We start from the raw sequence: 9,003 nt of genomic DNA, 5'->3' as shown, positions 1-9,003 counted from the left end.
ACTTTTCAGCCACCCACTGAGATTATAGTGAAAACAGATTGTCCAGTTCAGGCCTGTTGGACTCAGGGTGGGAACACTTGACTCTCTGTCTGCAGGACTTCATTTTCAAAACTTCACAGTTAAATGGTCAGCTGCTACATAATGTCTCAGAAGTAGCACTGTGCTACGGTCTGAATTGTTCAGAGGATATTGAGTTTCTTTGTACAATGTCCAAGTCTATTTGAGATAATGACACATTACAGTAAAGCATGATGGGAAATGACACCTAATACATTCGCTGCTGTTGCAGGGATATTGAATTATATCTGACCGGAATTGGTAAGACACCAACACAACATTAAAATAATGTCCAGTACTGGAAACTATGTGTCACAGGTATGATATGTGCCTGTATTATACTAATATTACAACTTAAGAGTAAAAATACACACACTAATGAAAATAGAGAAGCATAAAAGAATTAAATACGGATATTATTCAAATATAATGTATACAGCACAAAAACTTTCTACATACATATTAAGTCACTTAGTTATAGCCATATTGTTTTATTACATTTTGATAATAAAAATACTTTACATTCAATTGTAATCTATTTATATGAGGTTGAGTTTTTCTCTCCCAAAGTTATGAACAAAGTTAACCCATTAATGTTAAGATATACTGAATATAGTGTATAACTGAATGAAATGCCTTACAATTTACATCAAAACTATGCAATGATGTACTCAAAATGGTACCAGTTATACAGATAAATGTTAAACAATGTGGTTATATTTTTCACTACTATAGTTACTAATTTCCAAGAGATGTTGTCATATTTTTGATTTACAGAATTATTTACAATTAAGTGTGATTAAGTGTTTATTTTACTTAAAAATGCTGAGACTATTACAATCAGATCCCAGTGACAGCAAATTTGTGACAAACATAAAAGTCACAGAGCACAATTGTGTATAACATATTCTTAAAGTACACTTATGTATAAGTGTATGCATATATGTGTGTGTGTGTGTGTATAAGTATATTTTGTATATAGCTAAGAATTAAAAAGCAAAACATAACAACATTAAAATACATTTGAATGCAACAAAGTAAGGGTGTCTCAGTAATAAAAATATTTTCCTAATAAGACACCTAATTGAAATTATCAGTTAAAATAGTTAAAATCCATAAAGAAACACCAGAAATTTGGATTTTAAATCATTAAGCTGGGGATCCTATGAGAGGAAATACAACCTAGAGACATTTCTGCCAGCAATAATTCAGACTGACCTAAGGGGCAGATAACTAAAGCAGCTGTGCAGGCCATAAAAAGTCGTTTTAACCGATGATTTTAAAGATATAAAAGCCTCTATAATCTGCATACAGACCCAGAAGGAACCAGTAAATGTCTACACATAGTAAGGACAAGAAGACACATGAAAGCGCAAGACAGAACCAAGACTGAATTCTTTATAGTTTGCGATAAACATACTCTGCGCTACAAGAATAAAACTGAGACTATAAAGGAACATCAAGATTAGAATGCAGATAATTAACCACCGTACATTAAATAGAAAAGCAAATAAAGGCAGCTTTGTTAAATGGAAACCATATCGACTCCAGATGGTCTGAATTCCAAGTTTATATAATGTACATTTGAAACTTATTATCTGAGACTAAAACTGTATGAAAAATGACCCACTACATTTAACGCTATATCTGAATGAAAAAAAAATTAAATACATAAACAGGTTATGAAGTAAAAAGTAAAGTTATCAAGCGTATAAATTATAGTTAATTTAAGGTTAGTAAGCATTAATCTGGCAAGCATAATGCAAATATTAATTTCAGAGGAATAGTTACTTCTTCACATAGGAAATATTACATCGCTTTTATTTAAACACTGTTGTAGAAATAAATTTGATTTTATTATGTTATTCCACACCAGACCTGCAGCTACCATTAAAGACAGAGGCCTGTCCTTTTTTCTTGATTTGGGGACCTGAAGCACAGTTTATGCTTTATAATTCAAAGTTCAACATGGTGGGTTTTCAGAAGTTAGGTGCCAATAATTTTTTAGACGTGAAACTGAAATTTTGTGGTTTTTAGTGGAAGAAATATACAGTAGTACATAAATAACAAAATGCAGCCATTTAACAAATTTTCGACAATTTAGTAGGGAAGGTAAATAAGCTTTAAGACCTTCATGTTGAAAAAATATGAAAATATACAACAACTTTGAAATTAATGCAAAGTGTACACAAATCATTTATTATGAGGAGTTGAATTGCTTGGAATTGGAAATGTCTGGATTATGAAAGATGTTTAAATAATGTTTAAATATCCAAACATATCTACTGGACTCACATGGCCTCAGTATTTATTTATTTATTTATTCATTTTTAATCCTGATTACAGAGCCGGTGAAAAGTAGATTTTGCCAAACTATCCACATATAGTTAACCAGCTAAACAAACCGCCTAGTCATTTCATTTGACCAATAACTAGACTGTCCCCAGCTGTAGTACCAAATTATTTATTTTCCAACTTATATCTTTTCAGTATGTTTGCAAAAGTTAAATCAGTGAGCAATTCCCCTCAAAAAGAAAGGACTATGAGAAAGTTCAAGTCTTAGAAATAGAAATACCTTTGACGAAAGGTCAGAGGAACTGGATTAGACAACACAGAGGCGAGACGTATGAGTCACAGATAAGGGACAAACACTGGAACAAGAGTTGGAAAAACAATGTGCATTAGAGCAGTAGTGTTGTGACAATCTGGGACATAAACAAGAGTGAACTCATAGACTTCAAGAGAAGAATGACAAAGTTGTCAAAGTTTCTCATAATCTGCCCTTGTTTGTTTGTGCCTCAGACCATCGCGCTCAATTTCTGAGACAAAACAGTTTAAACCATGAAAACTGGAGAAAAAGATTAAGTTGGGGAAAAAAGGGAAACAGAAAGCAGGGGAATCTGTGGATGGATTATTAAATCCAGGAGGGTTAGGCCATTGGTCCCTGGTAATATCTTTTTGTGAAAGGTAAGAGAGAGGTCACTGAAAGGCCACAGCAGGGTGGCGTTATGCTGTGTAAGTGTGTGGCATTTCTCTTGGCACCGCTCTGGTGTGATTGCGTTGTCTCTGCACCACATGAGAGCAACACTCACTCGGTAGTTTTCTTTAATTTGATGAGACGCTAATTGGCTTTACAGCGTATTTTGCATGTGAGGCCGGTCAGGCCGATTGCATTGCTCTTTGACATGTCAGACGTGTAACACGATGTCCAGCGCCCTCACACCTCACCGTGGCTGTACAAAGACTGGCAGGTCGCAGGTGAGAGTTGTGAGCTGGCGGCCGAGAAAGAACAAAAGGAAGAGACGGGTGAAAAGGGAGTGAAGAAGTGAGGAGTCCCATGGCTAGGTCAGGAGTTCAGATTTGGAGTTTTGTCACCTGCTCGGCTTGGCACGCAATCTTCCTCAGGAGCAGCAAGACTAAAGCGCTACCACCCCCTGTTCACCCTCCGCCCTGTCTCCCTCTACCTCCGCCTAATTGGATTTAATGAGCGATTTAACAACACAGCACCGCCCGATCAAATCAGACTGCTACTGGCCGCCACTCTCAATCGTGGGTCACTGCTTTGTAAGTCTCAGGGTTCTCCTTTCTGTGAGATTCCTGCAGCCTCCCTGTCTTGACTCTTGCCTAAAACCCCCAACCCTCCACCAAACACCCACCTGTCTGTTCCTCTTAATGTCTGCCCTGTCTAATCCAAAGCAGGCTGAGAAACCCCCTGTCCAAAAACCACACCAAGAAAGTCCTCCCAAGACTGGTTGCATTTGAAGAAAGATGCCCTTGATGGTTTGTTGTTGAGTTCAGGGTGTGATCACGCCAATAGGTCAAAGAGAATCTGAGCTCTGGAACCGCAATTTCAGCTCAGCAAGTTGGAGTTGCTCCTAAGTAAATGTTTAGAACAAATGTAGAAACAACTTAGTTTGAAAAGTACGATTTCATTGATTAATTGTGCCATTTCAGTCTATCTAGACATTAGCTGTTTCTTGTAGCTGTCTGTCCAAAAGCACCAGAGAAGATGGTTTGTAGTAGTAGTAATTCAGCTTTTTGCTTCAAGCTCCATGAGCGCTTGTGCATGTTTTAGCTCCTAAATGATGTAAACATTACATTCTTGCAGCCCATTTTGCAAACTTTGATGTAGATGACAAAGCTGCATTATCATTCCGGTGTAACACACTTTTTCACTGACTTTCACTGTTACACACTACACTTTTTAAACAAGTCTGAAAGGGGTGCAACTGATTTTTATGAAATATAGAAATGAGCTGCCAAGAAGACAAAATGTGTACATGGAAAATCAGAGACAGTATAGTTTGCAAAGTCATCTTGAGAAGTATATTTGATCTCAACTAAAGGCTAAAATGTGCCAAATCACTGGTGTTTTCCTTGAAGCTAATGTGGCTATTCACACACTGTATGCGTGTCACACTTTGTGACAGTACTTCTTCCCAATACATTTCTCTACATTTACTGCTGCAGTTTTTTTTTTTAACTTATTAAAATACAGCTTTAAAAGGGAGCCAGGGAGTACCCATGCATTGCAAGTAAGACAGTTGAGACCTCCACAAAGCAGCAGTTCAGTTGAGAGAGATTTGTCTCTGCAGGTTGGTAAAGCTGCTTCTCAACTCATAATGCCAAAAGCAGCTTAATTATTAGGTCAAAGGAGAAATGACCAGGAGCTGAGAGAGGGAGGGGCCTGTTGGGGTTGTCACAGGGTTCAACACGTTATTATCTCTGTATTTGTTTGGGGGTGTCATTTCGAATGCACAGAGGTATTATTTTCTTAAATCATCCCAATACATAAACAACATCCCAACACCACCAGTCTCAGCACCACATAGACAGTTTTGTAATCAAAATAAGAGCACGCTTTCCATATAAATAAGGTGGTTATGTCACTGGTATTTCTTACACAGTTTTAACTGCTGAAAAATCACTGCAAGATGATCCAGTCCTGTCGTATATGGCAAACAAATTTAGGATGAAGAATTCTCATTTGGTTTTAATTAAAAAACCTAAATGGAATTTCTCAAAATCATTCTTTAGATTTTAAATAGGAGTAGAATGAAAAGAAATGCTTATCTTAACTGACAGATTGAGGACTGATAGACCATCAGGACCAGTAAGTTTTCTTTACTTTCTATTTACGGGCTTAAACATCTTCAAACGGTTAAGATACGGCAACATATCTTAATATGGATGCAAGAACAACCTGCAGCAGCTTGTGGTCACATTTGTTCACGCGTTTGACAGACAGTCGCACAGAGAAGCTAACGGGTTAACCCGGGGAGAAGATGTCAGTATCATTCAATCGTCTCAGTACTTCATCTGACCGTGGACTTGGCATAGCTAAACCACATGGCTGTGTTCAACACATTTGTAACCATCATGAACATTTATTTATTATTCATTTGTTTAAACAGAGTGAGCAGCTGATGACTCTCCCAAGCTTGGAATAAAAATCACATACATGTCATGCTTCGCCCTATATATTTTTAGCGCATGTGCAAGAAAAGAAAAAAAAAAGCACTGAAAGGTTTACTCATTTAAGCGTAACAGAGCTTGTAGATTAAACATCATTGTGTAAAACACACCAGCCGACATTGGATTTTCATTATTTTTAGCCTTACGTTAATGTGGAATTCAAACACACAAGATGAAATCCTGCCAGGCAACATGCCTGATGATTTCCTGCCAGTCTGGTCCAGCAATATGTCATAACCAAAATATCAACGCTGGCATTGCTGTTGACATATGGTCTAACTTGACCTTTAAAACTGAGCCATTGGCAGTGATGCCTTTCTAGGTTTGTAAATGCATCGTTATGTGCGGTACGGTAATAATTTACATCTGTGAGGAATCCCACAAAGACCATCAAACTGAAAAACATATAATACAACATTATCCCTGGCACTGTGGTGATTTAATAAGAAGGATTTATAACAAGTCCATGCAGTTCAAATGTTATCTGATGAGGAATTTCATTGTATTTAATAATTTAATGCTGCATATACAAACATGCCAGAAAAATTGTGAGACAACCATAATATTGTTCTACATGAAAAGACAGCATCTGAACAAGTGTCATTCTGTTGTGCCTTGGGGATAGAAATGAAATCTATGGAATAAAGTGAACAGTATGTACATTTCCATATTTCCCCATCTTTAAACTATGCTCCAGTTCATGCAGCAAGCATCTCTCCTCTCTATGCAACGGTAACCCCACTACAGTAATTGCGGCTGAATCTTTAATGCCTTCTGTTGCTGTACAGCTCTACAGAAGCTGATCACAGGGACGCTGAAAGTCACACCAATTCACATTTAACCGCTGGAGTCCATATTGCAACTGACACCCGGTTTTCACTGCGCTAAAACACAGAAAGATATTTACGTGCATATAATCAAGCTGCCTTAATCTCTCCAGCAATCAGTCAGTCTCCCTTTTTATTCTGTTTTTTTTTTTTAAGTCATCTTTCTTATTTCCTGGCTCCTGTTCTCATCCACCCTCCCTGACTTTGCCCAATTCCCCCTCGGTTCAGCGGCAGGGCACTGGGTCACGGCACTGGCTTGATTTTCACACTGTTCCCTCTACTGAACGCCACATCAAGTTAATCAGGGTTAACAATTGCGGCGGTGCCTTGCTGAGCAGGGCTCCCATCGGCTTAGTGTGGCCTGGCTCTGGTCATACAGATGGGTTTGTAATCTCTGATCTGGGAGCAGAGGGAAAGGATGAGGGTGGAGGTACGCTGTGGTCGCTCGGGGTGGGTGATGGTGTTGGTCGGGACAAAAATAAAGCGGTAACACAAGACTCAAAGTTCGTTATAGAAATGGCGAGGTGGGAGTTTATATTTCCTGAAAGGAAGGCTGCAGAAGGAGTAACGGAGCTAAAGTTGAGAAAAAAATGATCTTCTTTTTTTCAAGAAATATTCTAAGCTAGCTTCACAAATTTCAATGACAACGAAAGATGGCATAATGAGGCAATGATATTTTTCTCATGCTCTTACACTTAGGTATCTCCTATCTTTCTTTATTTCTTTGCCAGAAAACTACTTTTTGGCTCCATTCACCAATTTCTAAGGCCCATTTAGATGTCTCTGGAGCAGATGTCTCTTTTTGACATTTTCACATGAGGAACTGAAGACTTATAATTCAATGAGATGCATCAGAGAACTGGAAAAGAGGGAAAATAATGCAACAATGACAAGCAGAATTCAGTAGTCTTTTCATTGAGTTTGAAAACCGGCCAAATGAAAGAATCTGAAAAAGCATTTCAAAAAGTGACAGAAGTATCCTTGATCCTTCCTGTGCCGCCCTGCTCTCATTGACCACACAGGTCAGGACTTGAAACGGGACCAGTGCGATGTCAAGGGTCAAAAAAGACCATCAGAATTACAAATCCAGAGTAAATGTATGCTGTTTTAAGATCAAAGAGAGGGGGAAGAATGTTGTTAGAAGAAAACTTCCAACACTGATGATGACTGAAGCGTGACCCAGTTGGTAAAACAGATCTCTCTCTTTGCAACAGCATCTGGCTAGCTCGCGCAACACAATCCAGGGAGCCCCAGCTATATGCTACCGGACTTAATTATTCATTCAGTCAGAAGAAGCATTACACAACTGTGCTTTCCTGATAGGGCCAGTGAAGAAGAAGAAAAATCCCCTGCATGTCACACAGCCCTGGGTGACAGAAATAGAGCTCAGTTTTCTGTAGGAGTTTCATTTCTTATAGCAACCAAACAAAAGCAGACTCTCCACATGACCTTTTAAACGAGAGAAACTAGGCTAAAGTCTAACTTTGGCATGAGACTGTCAGGTATTTTAGCCTTTGTTTTGCGTCTGTTGCGCTGCATCATTTTTTTATATATATATATACCACAACTCAAGCAGTGCTTCTTCCTTTTTTTCCGTAACTTGTCTTACTTTCGAGATGTTGCACCTTTTCGAAATGACGCATGCATTATTAACACAAGATTCAAGTGCTATCCATGCAGGGACACTCAGAGACTTTCACAGGTTTCTGTCGCTGCCAGCATTTTGATTTGACTGCGGCTCGAGCAGAAATGTTTTCGCGAAAAACATTAAGAACCTGTGACACCAGGGCACAAACTAAATTTTTTATGTGCTTGGCAGTTCAAAAGCTCCTAAGTTAAGACCGGAGAGCACTTTGATCCATTTATTACCCATCTGAACCAGCTTCTTGAAAGTCTTATAATGACCAAGTTGAAGGTGTTATTCTCGAACTTCCGAGTTTTCCTGTGAACAGGGAAAGGGACTTTTAAAGTGCACGTGCAGGTTCAAGGAAAAAGGGGATTTGAAGGAAAAGTCACTGCTGATGCTGCAGTGTGACTTTGTCCACACTTCCATGTGTCCCACAAGCTCAAACACTGCAGTGCATCATCCAAATTCAGCCCTGCGCTATCCAGTGTATTGAGGGCCACGAGTTTGTGAGGGTCAATCCCTGATGAAGCCCAAGGGAATGAGATTGAAAAGAAAAATAAATAATATTAAAAAAAAAAAACAATTAAGACCCACTGAACTCCACCTGCCCTCCCTAGTCGAGTAAAAGCAAAGTTCACCCAAAGTTCACATGTGCATTATCATCACTGAATTTGGCCGATACGCCTCAGAACCTATCGCCGTGATTGGCAGGGAGGGAGGAGGAGGAGCGAGCTTCCCAAACTCGCCCCAACAGCCACTGCTGATATGACACACGATGTGTTCTGTAATTTTGACCCTGATACGCAGGGTTGCTGTTCGGTCAGACTGCCGCTGCAGGCTCTGTGTGTGAGTGTGTGTGTGTGGGGGGGGGGGTGATGGGGAGGTTATTTAAAAAAAAAATAAAAAAAAGCAAAACCCCAAAATATCTTTGTTACTGGCCCTGTGTCGTAACATATCTGGGCCTGCCCCGCCCGACATCAAAACGGGTTCAACTGGAGTTCATGCCTGATGCCACGC

This window comes from Scatophagus argus, chromosome 6 (assembly GCF_020382885.2).
Source record: "Scatophagus argus isolate fScaArg1 chromosome 6, fScaArg1.pri, whole genome shotgun sequence".
NCBI classification, from domain to species: Eukaryota; Metazoa; Chordata; class Actinopteri; family Scatophagidae; genus Scatophagus; species Scatophagus argus.
Note: the sequence above shows the minus strand (reverse complement) of the source record.